The sequence below is a fragment of the Leguminivora glycinivorella genome, chromosome 22 (assembly GCF_023078275.1).
Source record: "Leguminivora glycinivorella isolate SPB_JAAS2020 chromosome 22, LegGlyc_1.1, whole genome shotgun sequence".
NCBI classification, from domain to species: domain Eukaryota; kingdom Metazoa; phylum Arthropoda; class Insecta; order Lepidoptera; family Tortricidae; genus Leguminivora; species Leguminivora glycinivorella.
In genome coordinates this window covers 3,010,816-3,026,184 of record NC_062992.1, presented here as the reverse complement: position 1 = coordinate 3,026,184, position 15,369 = coordinate 3,010,816, and the positions used below count along the sequence as shown (strand labels likewise).

At 35.6% G+C, this 15,369-nt stretch overlaps 1 protein-coding gene across 2 annotated transcripts in view; it reads right to left on the bottom strand.

Moving 5' to 3' along the window:
• The window catches only part of LOC125237811 (venom serine protease-like), a 46,291-nt gene extending 35,327 nt beyond the window's left edge, over nt 1–10,964 (bottom strand). The window contains exon 1 of one of the 2 annotated variants that reach the window (XM_048145002.1): nt 10,812–10,964. The gene's annotated coding sequence lies outside the window, so the exon portion shown is untranslated. Of the gene's footprint in view, nt 1–4,420; nt 4,495–10,811 lie in introns of those variants that run through there. The other variant, XM_048145003.1, reaches the window with a different exon arrangement.
• Between the last annotated feature and the right edge of the window lie 4,405 nt (nt 10,965–15,369).

Genomic DNA, 15,369 nt, shown 5'->3' with positions numbered 1-15,369 from the left:
TATACATATTTATATGGCGACGAAATACATACTTATATAGATAGAAAATACATACTTATTATACATAGAAAACATCTATGACTCAGGAACAAGTATCTGTGTTCGTCAAACAATTAAATGCCCTTACCCCATAAGTATAGTTCAATAAGCTGAAACCCAGGACCGCGGCTTAGCAGGCAGCGTACAATGTACAACCAACTACGCCAGACCGGTCGTCTAAGTGTCAGTATATTATAGGTAATTGTATACCAACATTTAAAGTAGGTACGTATAACGTCGCTGGCACTCATAGTTACAACAAGCTATTCTTAGTCTGAGGACTTCGAGGCCAATAGTTTCGTTCTGCGTAAGGTGTCTTCCAATATAATATATATATTTTAAGTTTTCGACACCCATAGCAATTAGTACTGAAATTTTGAATGAATGAATGAACATTTTGAAAAAGACCAAATTCTCAAGAAGCCGCTGTCGGTTCCAAGTACTGCCGCCGCGCCGCAATCTGATGCATTTTGAGGATATTAATAATATGTTATACTTTACTGAATTTGAACTACAATGAATCAATTTTGCTTGATCTTAATACAAAAAATAGCGTCAGTTTAATGTTTTAAATTTTGCATACGATGGCCTTAAACGAATCGAAAGAGACAAGATTGCTTCGGTATGTCCCAAGTAACATTTTAGTGCTATAATTTTGGTTTTCGACGCCAAAAGCTACTATAGATGTCGTATAAAGGTTTTCGGCGTGACCGCCTGTCGTATAAAAGCATCCAGTAACACCTTTTAGCTCTATAAGCTTATACCGCTAAAAGGTGTTATTAGGAAGTGATGTAAACGTTTATATCACCATTTTATAGAGCCGCTATAGGCCTGGTCTATAACAGGATCAAATATGACTACTATAGATCTATATTATTGTATAATAGTGTTAGGAATCACTGCTATGCAATCAATTTGCGCTATTAAGGTTCCCGACAAGCCGCTATAGTTGTTGCGTTATACAGTTAAAAGGTGTTATTAGGAAGTGATGTAAACGTTTATATCACCATTTTATAGAGCCGCTATAGGCCTGGTCTATAAAAGGATCAAATATGACTACTATAGAACAATATTATTATATAATGGTGTTAGAAATCACTGTTATGCAATCAATTTGCGCTATTGAGGTTCCCGACAAGCCGCTATAGTTGTTGCGTTATACAGCTAAAAGGTGTTATTAGGAAGTGATGTAAACGTTTATATCACCATTTTATAGAGCCGCTATAGGCCTGGTCTATAACTGGATCAAATATGACTACTATAGAACAATATTATTATATAATGGTGTTAGAAATCACTGTTATGCAATCAATTTGCGCTATTAAGGTTCCCGACAAGCCGCTATAGTTGTTGCGTTATACAGCTAAAAGGTGTTATTAGGAAGTGATGTAAACGTTTATATCACCATTTTCTAGAGCCGCTATAGGCCTGGTGTATAACAGGATCAAATATTACTACTATAGAACAATATTATTATATAATGGTGTTAGAAATCACTGTTATGCAATCAATTTGCGCTATTAAGGTTCCCGACAAGCCGCTATAGTTGTTGTGTTATACAGCTAAAAGGTGTTATTAGGAAGTGATGTAAACGTTTATATCACCATTTTATAGAGCCGCTATAGGCCTGGGTTATAACAGGATCAAATAACCTACTAAAGAACAATATTATTGTATAATAGTGTTAGGAATCACTGTTATGCTATCAATTTGCGCTATTAAGGTTCCCAACAAGCCGCTTATAGTATTTTTAGTAGTCGTATTTTAACAGAAATTAAAACCTAACTATACCACTATTTTGGGATATAGTGGCTTTGGAAAACACTGCTACAGTATTTAACACTGTAGTAGTGATATGAATACCATTATAGAGCTATTTTGCTGTATAATGAAGTTTTCAGGATACGTTTATATAGCTTTGAAAAGCGTTAATAGTCGTTTTCTAATGCCTTTTATATCTCATCGCCGTAAACGTCACAATGACTCTTTTATATCACAGAACTGTGGAATAATGGTTTCGGTATCTCTTTTAAAACACAATAGCGTTATAGCTGAGTTTACTATATGTTTTATAAATAAAAAAACTGTTTAGAAGATCTTTCTATAGTAAAACATTGAAAACAAGTATTGTTTTCTATATAAAGAACTTATAAGTTAAACTGGATCATAGTTAAAGTCTCATGCAACCCTAATTGAATCCACAATGGCGGGCTTATGGCAGTGAATGCGTATGATAAGTGACATAGTCGAACTATAAAAGCTTATGTTTTACTTCTTGGATCCATAGTAGAAACTATGGTGCCAATAATTTTATTGTATTAAATTATATTTATTTATTTTATTCAAAACAGGTATAAATCGAGGGCGCACTTGAAATACACCATTAAACTAATATTCTTTTAACGGTAAAATTTCCATCGCATACCTTTTTGCAGTAATGATGGAATTATACGAAATCCAAATTATTTTGATTGACACTAAGTAAACTTCACAAGTTCACACGTCACTTTTCATAAAGTTCCTCGTTTAGAACAGTTTTTGTTAAATATTACACACATTAAATTAATTTAGAAATTTCATTCATTCGCATTAAAAGGGACGGCAACTGCTATTACAGAACAAAAAACCTGTATAACGGAATCTCAAATGCTACTATAGCATAAATTGATACTATAATAGCGTTACTGTGTCCTCTATGTCAACAAATTAGCACAATAGTCATCATCACATCACCATTATAGACCTTAAACGTCACGGATGATACTGCTATAGCCCTATTATATCACTAAATGGCTGCATAATTGCGCCAAATCGGCTCTACAGTACCAATATAGACTATTTATAGGACCATTTAATGTGATTTAATTTGGTGCTCTCGACCACTATAGGACCAGAAATTGTTACTTGGGGTTATATGTATGCCTGTTGTTACCTCTGTTTAATTTGTTTTGTTTCTTGTGTATTACTTGTAAACTAGGTGAGGTGTGCAATAAAGAGTATTGTATTGTATTGTATTGTATTGTATTGTATTGTATTGTATTGTATGCGGCCGCCGCCGGCGCCATACTTTGTATTTGCATATTTGAGGAGATGAATATGTTTTACTATTAGAAAATGTATATTTATTGTAATCCTTATTAGTTAGTCTTAGTATTTTAAGTATTTTTTTATGATTTTAAATTTTTGCATACGATGGCCTCAAATATGAACAATCACCAAATTTCTGTAAAAAATGCCACATTATTGAATTTTTCCAGCTGGTCATAAACAAATATGTTAGTCTTTTATAATATTTCGATAAAACAGCACTAGATCTATCTATCAATATCATTTTATGGTACGGCACAGTACAATTTTTGTGAGTAATTGTTGAACAAACACTGCAAAAAACTTCATTTTTGGCCCGAATGGAACGCTTTTACCGCAAAAGTGGCGCCACCTGTATCAGCAAACTATGTATCTCCGAGTAATGGCTACTTTCCTCTACACATTCATATTAAAATTGTTTATATGGGTATTATAGTTACAGAGATATAAGCCTCCGCGCCATAACACTTTTCGTTACACCTGGTTTTCGGTCCGGTCACTCTACTACGGGTTTTTAAAGACGTTCACCTAACGTTTCACGTCAAAAAAAAAAGTACCTAGTGGAGATATTATTGAACGAATTTCACGAATTCGAATGGCTGAGATTCAAAAATCGGCCCCCAGAGCTAATTTTTGGCAGTTTACGAAAATTTCATGACATTTTCTTCGTACCAGAAACTACAAAAAACGAATAGCAATTAAAATAATTGTATTATGTATAGAGGACACAGTTCAGATAAGAAAGCACATCAAATATTTTATATTTTATGTTGTGTAGGTAAATTACATATTTAATGATATTGAGATTCATATTATCTTTTTCTTCTGTGACAATTTGATATGTTTTCTCTGAAGAAGAACGACGTATTATTAAGCAATAATATAATTTATTGAAATTAATTTCCATAGAGTACCTAGTCTGTTCATATTCTTTGATGAATACTTTTGCATGTTAAATTGTATCTTGTTATTTAATGCATGTTAGTTATAAGATGTAATGTTTTGAAAAGAAGTTGCCCGCCGAGTTTCTTGCCGGTCCCATAGTGGATACCCCCCTCCCAACTGAGGGGGGACTGAAATCTTCTCGAGGCTGAGGCGTAGGGTTAGAGCCGGCGTAGCTTTATTTGACGTTCATATGCGCATTGTAATATGCCTACTTGAAAAATAAATATTTCATTTTCATTTTCATTTTCATTTTTTACCATGAATGCACTGGACAGTTCGCTTACCGATTCCATATGTTCGTATAAGTAATAAGCACAAATGTAGGTATATAAAAAAACTAATCACTTACTTTCAATAAACCACTCGGCCGCTACTACGGAGCTCTACTAAATTTCAGCATTTTAATTGTTAATTACTGACAAATAAACATGTTTTCCTAACTGAAGATATTAACTGAACACCTGTGCAAGTAAACGTAATACGTATAAAATTATAAATCAACATTATTAGCCACCTTCGATAGGTCTACAAGACAGTATATGGCTATAAGAAATAGGTATATAGTTACTTTGGGTGTAGTAATCGTTCAAAATGTTTTCGTATTGGTTAAAAACACATAATACTTATATTATTACAAATATACGAATAACAATATGGAACCGTCGTAAAATCAACCATAATTTCTAGTCTATGCGGTTGGCAATTAAAATAGAGCAATAAAAGTGTAAAAGATTTAAATATGAATGAATTCAATAGATATCTTTGTTTAAACACGTATTTGAAAACCTTCGCCCAGCTGAATGCCATTAACATCATATGTTTCCTTATTTTTAATTCGCAAAAGTCAACTAAACCAAAATTCATAATCCTGCGGACTAAATTGACAAATGTCTGACAGATGAAATGTTACCAGGAACAGTGAAATAAAAATAGTGAAGGGTATATGTCGATAACAATATATCGACAAGTTGTAAAGTACAAATAACAGACTAGTTTAAATCAAAAATACGTATGATACTTTTAAATAAAAGGTAAAAATTTTGGTTTGTTCGGTTTTCGAGGTAGTGGATGGATAAAATGCGTTTTACCCACTAGTTTTACAGCATAAAAAGTTATCCGAACCGGTAAGTAAAAAAAATATGTTGTCCGTCGATAAGTAGTCTTTATTATAAAATATTATTCATTCCCAGGCACCGTTATATCGTCATCTTAATCATCATCATCAGTTACATTTACAATAAAACGATCCGAGACATTGTCCACTAAATGGTCGAGTTGTAACATTTTGTCCTCGGTTTTTATTATGTGATTTACACAATCTTTTCATCTTTCGGCTGTAACACAATAATTGTAATAATTCATTTGTTAAGATTCAATAAACTATCATAATAATTATCATTTACATTATTGCTGGTTTGAAATTAACATTTTATATCTAATTAGGGGTCTACAGACCTTTTGATCTGTCGAAATCACAGAAAAAGTTGGTATATTGATTAAAAGATCAAATTGCCAATTTGATTATACCGTCTGGGTGCACCTTAAATCTACGGTGTAATAATAATTTTAATATCGATAAGAACGACACTAGCCAAATTGTGGCAACATTTGTTCACACTTACTTGTCAATTTGGTCCGTAGGATTATGGATTTTAGTTTAGATTCTAGATCCCTACCAACAGAGACACGTTCAGAGAGACAAGATCTACACGGCTCTATACCCCAAGGCAGTGTCCTTGGTTGCGTGCTATTCTTAGTGTATATAAACGACCTGCCAAATCTAGTCAATACATACAACATTTTATTCGCCGATGACATCTCGTTACTATTCGAAATTGATAAAAGCGAAAATTATAACGAAATAATCAAAGACTGCCTCGACGAAATTAGCAATAGCCTACACGTTTTGAATTTTAATATCAACTTAACTAAAACTAAATTAATTCAATTTCACCACCAACTTAAAGAACCTTTAAATCTTGACATATTATTAATAAGACAAAAATTGAGGAAGTCAATCATTTCAAAATGCTGGGAATCACTATTGACAGCAATGTAAATTGGAAAAAACATATAGAACTGACCAAATCTAAAATTTCTAGCATCACTTACGCCTTATATAACCTTCGGAAGACAACTAATATACAAACTGCCCTATCCACCTATCATGCACTTGCGCACTCCCTGCTTAGTTACGGTATCATGCTTTGGGGCAACAGCACAGATGCCCATGATTTATTCATGACTCAAAAAAAGTGTGTCCGAAACATGGTCGAAATTCAATGCCCAGATAGCTGTAAACCCCATTTTAAAAAATACGGTATATTACCACTACCATGTCAGTACATTTTAACGTTATATAAAAATAGTGTATATAAAAATAGACATCTATTTACAGAAATTCGTAGTGCTAGGAAAAAATATCAGTTAGTAATCCCTCCTTCAAAAATGAAAATGCTATCTAACAGCCCCCAATATACAGCCATAAGAATTTATAATAAGTTACCTAATAATATTAAGTCACAGGAAACATCTCAATTATTTTATAAAAGCATCAAGTCACTTTTACAACAAAAATGCTATTATTCTGTGGATGAATTCTTTACTGACATTTTTGATGAATTAGTTTTATGTATAATGTAGTGAATAATTGACATTTTTAAGTAGCTATCTAAATTTGAAATAAGCAATTAATGTAATTCTTACTTAATAATAAGCATGTTAATGAATGAATCTAGTATTTAAGTTTTCTATGTTGCTATACCCTGACGGGTGCATGTTGTGACCTAATCTATAAAAACACCTATTGTAAACACATGTGTATGCAATAAATGATATGAATATGAACTACGTATTTACAAATTAGTAGGTACCTTTGTTAGGTACTAATACCTACTACTACTGCTATTCTTTATTTTCTAAGCTAAGGTTAATAAAAAGACGGCACATTTTAGCGCTAGACCAAAGACAATAAACCCTCAAGAAAATTGCTGATGGTGCTCAGTGGAACACCACCCTTAGTCATACTTGTTATGGAGAATTTTTGGCCAAAAGCTGCACTTTTGGATGGAAGCAAGCCGCTTTGCATGGTGATAGTAGACATCATAGTAAACGATTTTTTCCGAGGATATCGAAATTTCATCCCTTAGGAAGCCGAGCGTAGCGAGGTGTTTTATGAAAATTAAAAAAATTCTATCTTTTTATTGTATCGTCCGATTTTGACAAAACGTATCTCAAATGAAAGGTATTGATTTGTGTAATTTAAAAAAAAATACAAAAAATTGAAAGAAAAGTAAGAAAAAAATAAAAAAAGTAAATTTACGTCTCGCACTGAATAACTTCAAAGAATGACAGACAAAATGTACAATGTCGATATACGAGTTTTTTTTAATCGAAGACAGATAAATTTTTAGTTGAAAACTGAAGACCGCATCGAAATCAGATTAGCATTTTTTAAGATACAAGTTGCCAAAGTTGGGAAAGATCGCTTTATTTATTTATTTAATATCCAAAAATTACACAGCATAACAGGTAAACTAAAGCACTGTGGAATTCATTACAACTATACACTTATAGTACACTTATATAATAGTAACAGAGTACAAAATGTACAATATATAAACATTACAAACTTAATATACAACCAGTGGACTTCCTTTTATCCATCGCCTCACAGAACCTCATACACACTTCACACAATTCCGCCCATCTGCTAGCAAACACATCGCATTCCGGTACTGACACGTAGAGTGCGTTAAGGTATAGGAGAGCGCGTACCAGTGGTGATTGCCTATAGGACACAGTGCGAGTTTCAGGAACCGCGACAAGCTGACGGCTTCTAGGTCGGAGATTAAATCTAGCCTTAGCTATTGATGGGACGAATAGACGAACAAGTTGTGTGACTAGTTCGGGACAATCCGAGTTCCCTCGCAAAATAGAACAGGCAGCAGTCAACAGCCCAAAGTTACGCCTCACTTCCAAGGAGTTAAACCCTAGTACACCAAGCAAATATTTTTATGGGTATAAAAATGGGTAATAACCATATACCTTCTTAAATAAAAATCGCAAAAAGGCTTTCTGGATTTTCTCTAAAAGTAAGGCGTAAGTAACTTCATGCGGATTCCATACGACAGATGCAGTCTCCAGTTTGCTCCGAACTAGCGCGGTGTAAACTAATTTAACAACCATGGGATCGTCAAGGTCTCGAGCATTCCGTACGACGAATCCCAGTCTTCGATAGCAATTAACCGCTAACGCTTTTATGTGCTCATGAAAGTTAAGCTGCGTATCAAAGATAACTCCTAAGTCGCGAATGGACTGGACTCGAGTTATATGCTCAGACCCAAGCATATAATCAGCTAAAAAGGGACTGTTGGCACGGCAAAAAGTCATGATGGAACACTTATCATGATTAAACAGGAGCTTGTTGCTAGTGCTCCATCGATGGACCCGGTTAATGTCATCCTGTAGAGATACACAGTCGGACGATTGCTCCACTCCATAAACAAGCTTCAAGTCGTCAGCATATAAAAGACACCTAGCATACATTGGAACTGAAGCCAAGTCGTTTATCATTATCCCAAAGAGAAACGGACCTAGAATCGAACCCTGGCCGACTCCGGAACGTGTGTGATAGGGTTGGGAAACAAAGCATCCGTGCTGCACGTACTGTTGCCTGTCGCGCAGATAACTAGCAAACAACCGGAGAAGTCTAGGCGAAAAACCAATGCTACATAGTTTACTCAACAGTATGTCGTTATCCACGCGATCAAAAGCTTTTTTAAAATCAAAATACAGCACTTTATATGGCCACTTTGAAATTCCTTTGCCAGAAAGTCAGAAATAATGTTTTTCTGACACAGAAAAATACATAGTAACAGTACCTACACATCAAAATAAAATTAAAAATTCCGAGGATATTATAATTTCATCCCTTAGAACGACGAGCGTAGCGAGGTCGGTTACGAAAACCGAAAAAAAAATCTCATTTTTTTGTACGTCGTCCGATTTTGACAAAACTTAAAAAAAAATATTGAAAAAAATTGGAAAAAAATGTAAGATTTTTAAAAAAAAAAACCTTAATTTTCGTATCACTCTGAATAACCGCAAAAAACGGTAGACACGGTGTATAATTTCGATATATAATTTTTTTAAATTAAAGACAAATAAATGCATGATTATAAACTAAAAACCGAATCGAAATCGAATCAGTAGTTTTTAAGATGCAAGTTGTCAAAGTTGGCTTAGTTTGTTTATATGGTCGCTTATAAATTCCTTAGGCAGAAAGTCAGAAACATTATATTTTTCTTACAGTTAAAAGTATGCATAGGTAATAGACATCATAATAAACTATTTTTTACGAGGATATAAAAAATTCATCCCTTGGAAAGCTACGCTCGTCGTTCTAAGGGATGAAATTATAATATCCTCAGAATTTTTAATTTTATTTTGATGTATACTGTTACTATGTATTTTTCTGTGTCAGAAAAACATATTATTTCTGACTTTCTGGCAAAGGAATTTCAAAGTGGCCATATAAAGCGATCTTTCCCAACTTTGGCAACTTGTATCTTAAAAAATGCTAATCCGATTTCGATGCGGTCTTCAGTTTTCAACTAAAAATTTATCTGTCTTCGATTAAAAAAAACTCGTATATCGACATTGTACATTTTGTCTGTCATTCTTTGAAGTTATTCAGTGCGAGTGTAAATTTACTTTTTTTATTTTTTTCTTACTTTTTTTTCAAATTTTTTTTCTTTGTATTTTTTTTTAAATTACACAAATCAATACCTTTCATTTGAGATACGTTTTGTCAAAATCGGACGATACAATAAAAAGATAGAATTTTTTTAATTTTCATGAAACACCTCGCTACGTTCGGCTTCCTAAGGGATGAAATTTCGATATCCTCGGAAAAAATCGTTTACTATGATGTCTACTATCACCATTAGGGTGGAGCGAAAAAACACTTTTCTGGAATTAGCAAACCTAATAGTTATCAATCAATGCCCCTTAGTCTATGAAGCCTTAGTGCAAATTTTCAGCTTTTTAAATCAACATCTTCTGCCTCCGCATTAGGTTTGAAATTTTGAAAATCTCATACAAAACTGAAAATTCAACTTTTAGATAAAAAATGTTTTTCGGCAGTATTATGTCCAGTATACATAATTGATACATATTATTACAAGAAACTACCAAAAATTGCGAAAATAGCGTTAAAAATCGCCAATTTTCAGTATTTTAGCGGCTATTTTGGCGAATGTACTGAAACTAGACAAACTTTGGCGATTCTTGACGCTATTTTCGCAACTTTTTGTAGTTTCTCATAATGATATGTATCAATAACATATACTAAACATAATACTCCCAAAAATTTTTTTTTATGTGAAAGTTGAATTTTTAGGTTTGTATGAGATTTTCAAAATTTCAACCCTAATGCGGAGGCAGAAGATGTTGATTTAAAAAGCTGAAAATTTGCACAAAGGCTTCATAGATTAAGGGTCATTGATTGATAACTATTAGGTTTGCTAATTCCAGAAAAGTGTTTTTTCGCTCCACCCTAATCACCATGCAAAGCGGCTTGCTTCCATCCAAAAGTGCAGCTTTTTTTTCATAACTAGTATGACTACCTAGCAACCTATTCAATAAAAATATACCATCTGATTATGGCTAGAACAGCCGATTGCAGAATACGAATATCCAAAAAAAAATGTTTCCAATTGATCTCCGAGGAAACTTACCTAAAACTGGATTTTAATTATCTCCGACTGTCCCTTTTCATCTGCCACCAAAATTCCTTTAACACAAATACCTAAGTTTAAAAAAAAACATTAAGGCTTAGAGAAACGGCGCGTCCACGACTGAAGACGCTAGGACACGATTCTCCTACAACCGATTAATTGTTTCAAACTAATTAACACATCAACTGATAACGAAGCAGAGCGGCACTAATCGTCTCTTTGATAACAAACACATTTTCCGTTTGAGGAAAAGATAGATAATCCGAATTGACGTCTTCAAGACTTACTCGCTAATCTTGATTTAGGATATCGCATTTTACAACTGCACCAGTCCATTTTTAACCCCCGACGCAAAAACGACGGTGTGTTATAAGTTTGACGTGTCTGTCTGTCTGCTTGTCTGTGCGTGTCTGTCTGTATCATCTTAAGTTCCCGAACGGTTAGCTCCCGATTTAGATTTAGTTTTTTTTTGTTTGAAAGCTTAGTCGGGAGTGTTCTTAGCCATGTTTCATGAAAATCGATCGGTGTGTGTCAGTCTATCTGTCTGTTTGTGTGTGTGTCTGTCCGTTGCATCTTAGTTCTCGAACAGATGAACCGATTAAGATTTAGTTTTTTTGTTTGGAAGCTGAGTTAGTCGGGTTTGTTCTTACTTCAGCCATGTTTCATGACAATCGGTCCACTACGTATAATTTTGTGGTTATTTTCACAGTTTTCACACTATACTGAACTGTCAATCCATACATCAGAATAACAGGGCCCTCCTGACAATAGTCATATATATATTGCTGGTCAGGCTTTACGAGTTTCGGATATCTGTCCTTAATTAAATTAAATTAAATATCATTTATTTCAGAAATAAATTTCCATATTGTATTAGTAACTTATTGCTATTCTTAACCTATGTTAGTGACAATTCGATATTCTATATTTTATACCTATACTATATTCTATTCTATATTTTATACTAACTTGAAACATTATTGTGAGCATGTATGCTACTCCAGTACTGCCAGAAAGCCCCATCTACCCTGTCAGCCACCGTGGCTAGGAGACTGTTGGCGCTGCCGCGCACGCGCCGCGCCAGCGATGCCACACGCTTGCGCATGATGGCGTGGAAGCCGTCGGTGCGCGCTTCCGCGAACATACCGCTAGCACTGCAATAGCGCGGCAGCCCCAACAGCATCCTAAAAGCGTTGTTGTATTAGACTCGTAGGGCGCTGTAAGCTTTTTGAGTAAAGTTGATCCATAGGCTGCAAGTGTAAAATGATTGACAGTACGCCTTAAAAAGGGTGAGTTTAACGTTATTTGTACACCTTGCAAACCTACGAATCAACATATTACTCCTCACTGCCAACGCCCTACGCTCCCTTTCGACATCCTTGTCATCTTTTAGCGATGCGGTTACCCAGTGTCCCAAGTACTTAAATTCTCTTACAACTTTAAGAGGAGTGCCATTTAGTCTCACTGGGGGTAAAGATTGGTCATCTAATATAACAGTTCTTCCTTTAAAGACTAGCAGCTCACTTTTAGAGACATTGTACTTGAGACCATGGGCATCCGCATACCGCTCACACACACTCACCAACGTCGTCAGGGCGCCGATCGACGGGCTCAACAACACCATGTCGTCCGCGTAACTGATGTTATTTACAAACGTTCCATCTAATCTATTGAACATCCGACCCTGGTATTGCTGAGCTCCTCGATCAGCCGATTGACATACAGGCTGAAGAGTCTAGGCGATGTTAGCCCGCCCGTTAATAATCCGCAATGTAACTTAAGCCTTTTTATTCAGTTACGGCCCAGACATTGGTGAGCGGCGGCCATACATTGGAGCGAGACACAGCGATGGGACTTTTCCTTCACACGTATATTATGGCTGAAGCTCACCGCTGTCGCGCTTAGACCACTGTCGTGGCTGAGCCGTAAGGGTCACTTGCGCCACCTAAAATGGAGAGTTAACCCGAGGTTAACCCACCATTCTATATGGAATTCGACAGTCGACAGCCCACTAACCGTGAGTTAAGCGGGTGGCCCTAAGGATATGTTACGAAGCCGAATACATATACTACCTACATACATAAATAAATGGTGGCCTAGGAAGCGCTGGTGGCCTAGCGGTAAGAGAGTGCGACTTTCGATCCGGAGTTCGCGGTCGCGGGTTCGAACCCGGCTCGTACCAATGAGTTTTTCTGAACTTATGTGCGAAATGTCATTTGATATTTACATTTTATATTGAAGGAAAACATCGTGAGGAAACCAGACTAACTCCAATAAGGCCTAGTTATCCTTCGGGTTGGAAGGTCAGATGGCAGACGCTTTCGTAAAAACTAGTGCCTACGCCAAATCTTGGGATTACTTGTCAAAGCGGACCCCAGGCTCCCATCAGCCGTGGCAAATGCCGGGATAACGCAAGGAGGATGATGATGATACATAGATAAATGTTTATGAATATAATTATTGTTAATAAAGTTTAATATACTAATAATATGTACTTACCGCATACTTTTGAAGTCCTCAGGATTTCCACAGCTTGAAAAGCGTTGCCGTTCACTATTTTCTCAATATTAACGTTTAACGACCGATTGCTCATAGTTTCAAACTAGGAGCTTCCATAACTTCTAACCATTACTGACTTGAAAGATTTAGACATTGATTATTAATATTATTATGTACGATTTTATAAAACGTAACCTTTCAATCACATTAATGTAATAAAAAAAATTGTATCAAACGTTCACTGGACAATATTTGCAAAATGTTGGGACTGAATATGAAAAATATCGAAACCCGCGTCTGAAAAAGCGCTTTACAACTAAGTACTAACAGTGACCTTTCTCAATAAGGATCAACCACATTGTATCCATACTAATATTATAAATGGGAAAGTGTGTGTCTGTTTGTTTGTCCGTCTTTCACGGCAAAACGGAGCGACGTACTGACGTGATTTTTTAAGTGGAGATAGTTGAAGGGACGGAGAGTGACATATGCTACTTTTTGTCTCTTTCTAACCCCCCACTTTCCTGAAATAGGGGGTGGAAGTTTGTATGGAGCATTCGAATTTCATCATCATCATCATCATATCAGCCTTTTATCGCCCACTGCTGAGCATAGGCCAGCAGTTCTCGAAAAGTTTGTACAAAAATTAAGGGAAAAGTTAAATTTGTTTTTATTAATTCCTATTTTGTTACCAAGATTTTGTTGATGAATTGAGATTTTATTAAGTTTTATTTCGTCATTAAGGTTCTCTAGTATCTATATTTTCTTAATTATAACAATTATCCTGTATATATCTTACGAAAGTCGAATTATATTACTAAATGTTGGTAACAAAATAGGATCAATTAAAATTTGCTGACGTGTCATTGTACAAAGTTGACGGGAATTGCTGAGGCCTCTCTTCTAGTACGCCACTTCTCCCGGTCCTGGGCTAGTCTCATCCAGTTGTGACCCACAGTTTTTCGGATGTCGTCGACCCAACGAGCCAACGGATGCCAGGCACTTCTTACATTTGTTAGCGGCCACCATTCCGTTAACATTTTGGTCCACCTGCCATCACTCTGCCTAGCAACATGTCCCGCCCAACTCCATTTTAGTTTAGTAATAACGAAACCTACGTCTTGCACCTTAGTGCGACGACGGATCTCGGTATTCCTTACTCGACCTTGCATCTTAATACCGAGCATGGCGCGCTCCATGGCTCTCTGTGCACTCGTATCATATGCACAGCCTTAGTGAGTTCGAATTTAACGCGAGCGAAGCCGCGGGTAAAAGCTAGTCTTCTATAATCTCGTATCTCACCTCTCCAAATATTAATGTAAAAAGTACCCTACATTACTGTCAGCAGGTCTTACTTTCCAGCATAATGTTAAGATACGAGCTTGCTAAAGTAAACCCTTTAATGAATAATTTGAGCAACATGCTGGTGCAAGGAAACAGGCAACGTCACAAATTATAATCAATCAGCCGCTGAGATAACTGACATGCAGGCGTGACGTCACAATGTCATGTGGAGTCTTTTGCTTGCCGTATTCGCCTTTGGTGCGACTCTGTTCGTCTGTCTGTCTGTCACATTACTAAATATCTGTCGAATAATATAATTATGGGTGCCCTGAAAATCAGTGCCTTGTCTCTTACATACGGTCTACGCTGAGCGGCATCCTATTTGGTATAACAGTACCTAATGATTCACATGCATCTATGTATCTTGTTATTTGTTTTATACCAAATAAATATTTTTTCTTTCTTTCTTACTTATGCTATAGATTGAAATTTGGAATAATTAAAAACCATTGTTTTTAAACAAGTCTTGCCTGTTTTGGGTCATACAGATATTTAAGAACCAATTCGTAAAGTAAATGTAAAGTACCAATTCTTGCTACACCCTTTTCAGGGTCCATATATGTGAGTGTGCACGGGAAAACGTCCCACTTTGTCGATTGCTATAAAGCCGCTTTGTCAGTTTATTCATATAAAGATACAAGTAAATCTCGCCTTAATGGTAACCGACAAAGTGGGACGTTTTACTAAACAGATTCACATATGTACCTATTGTTAA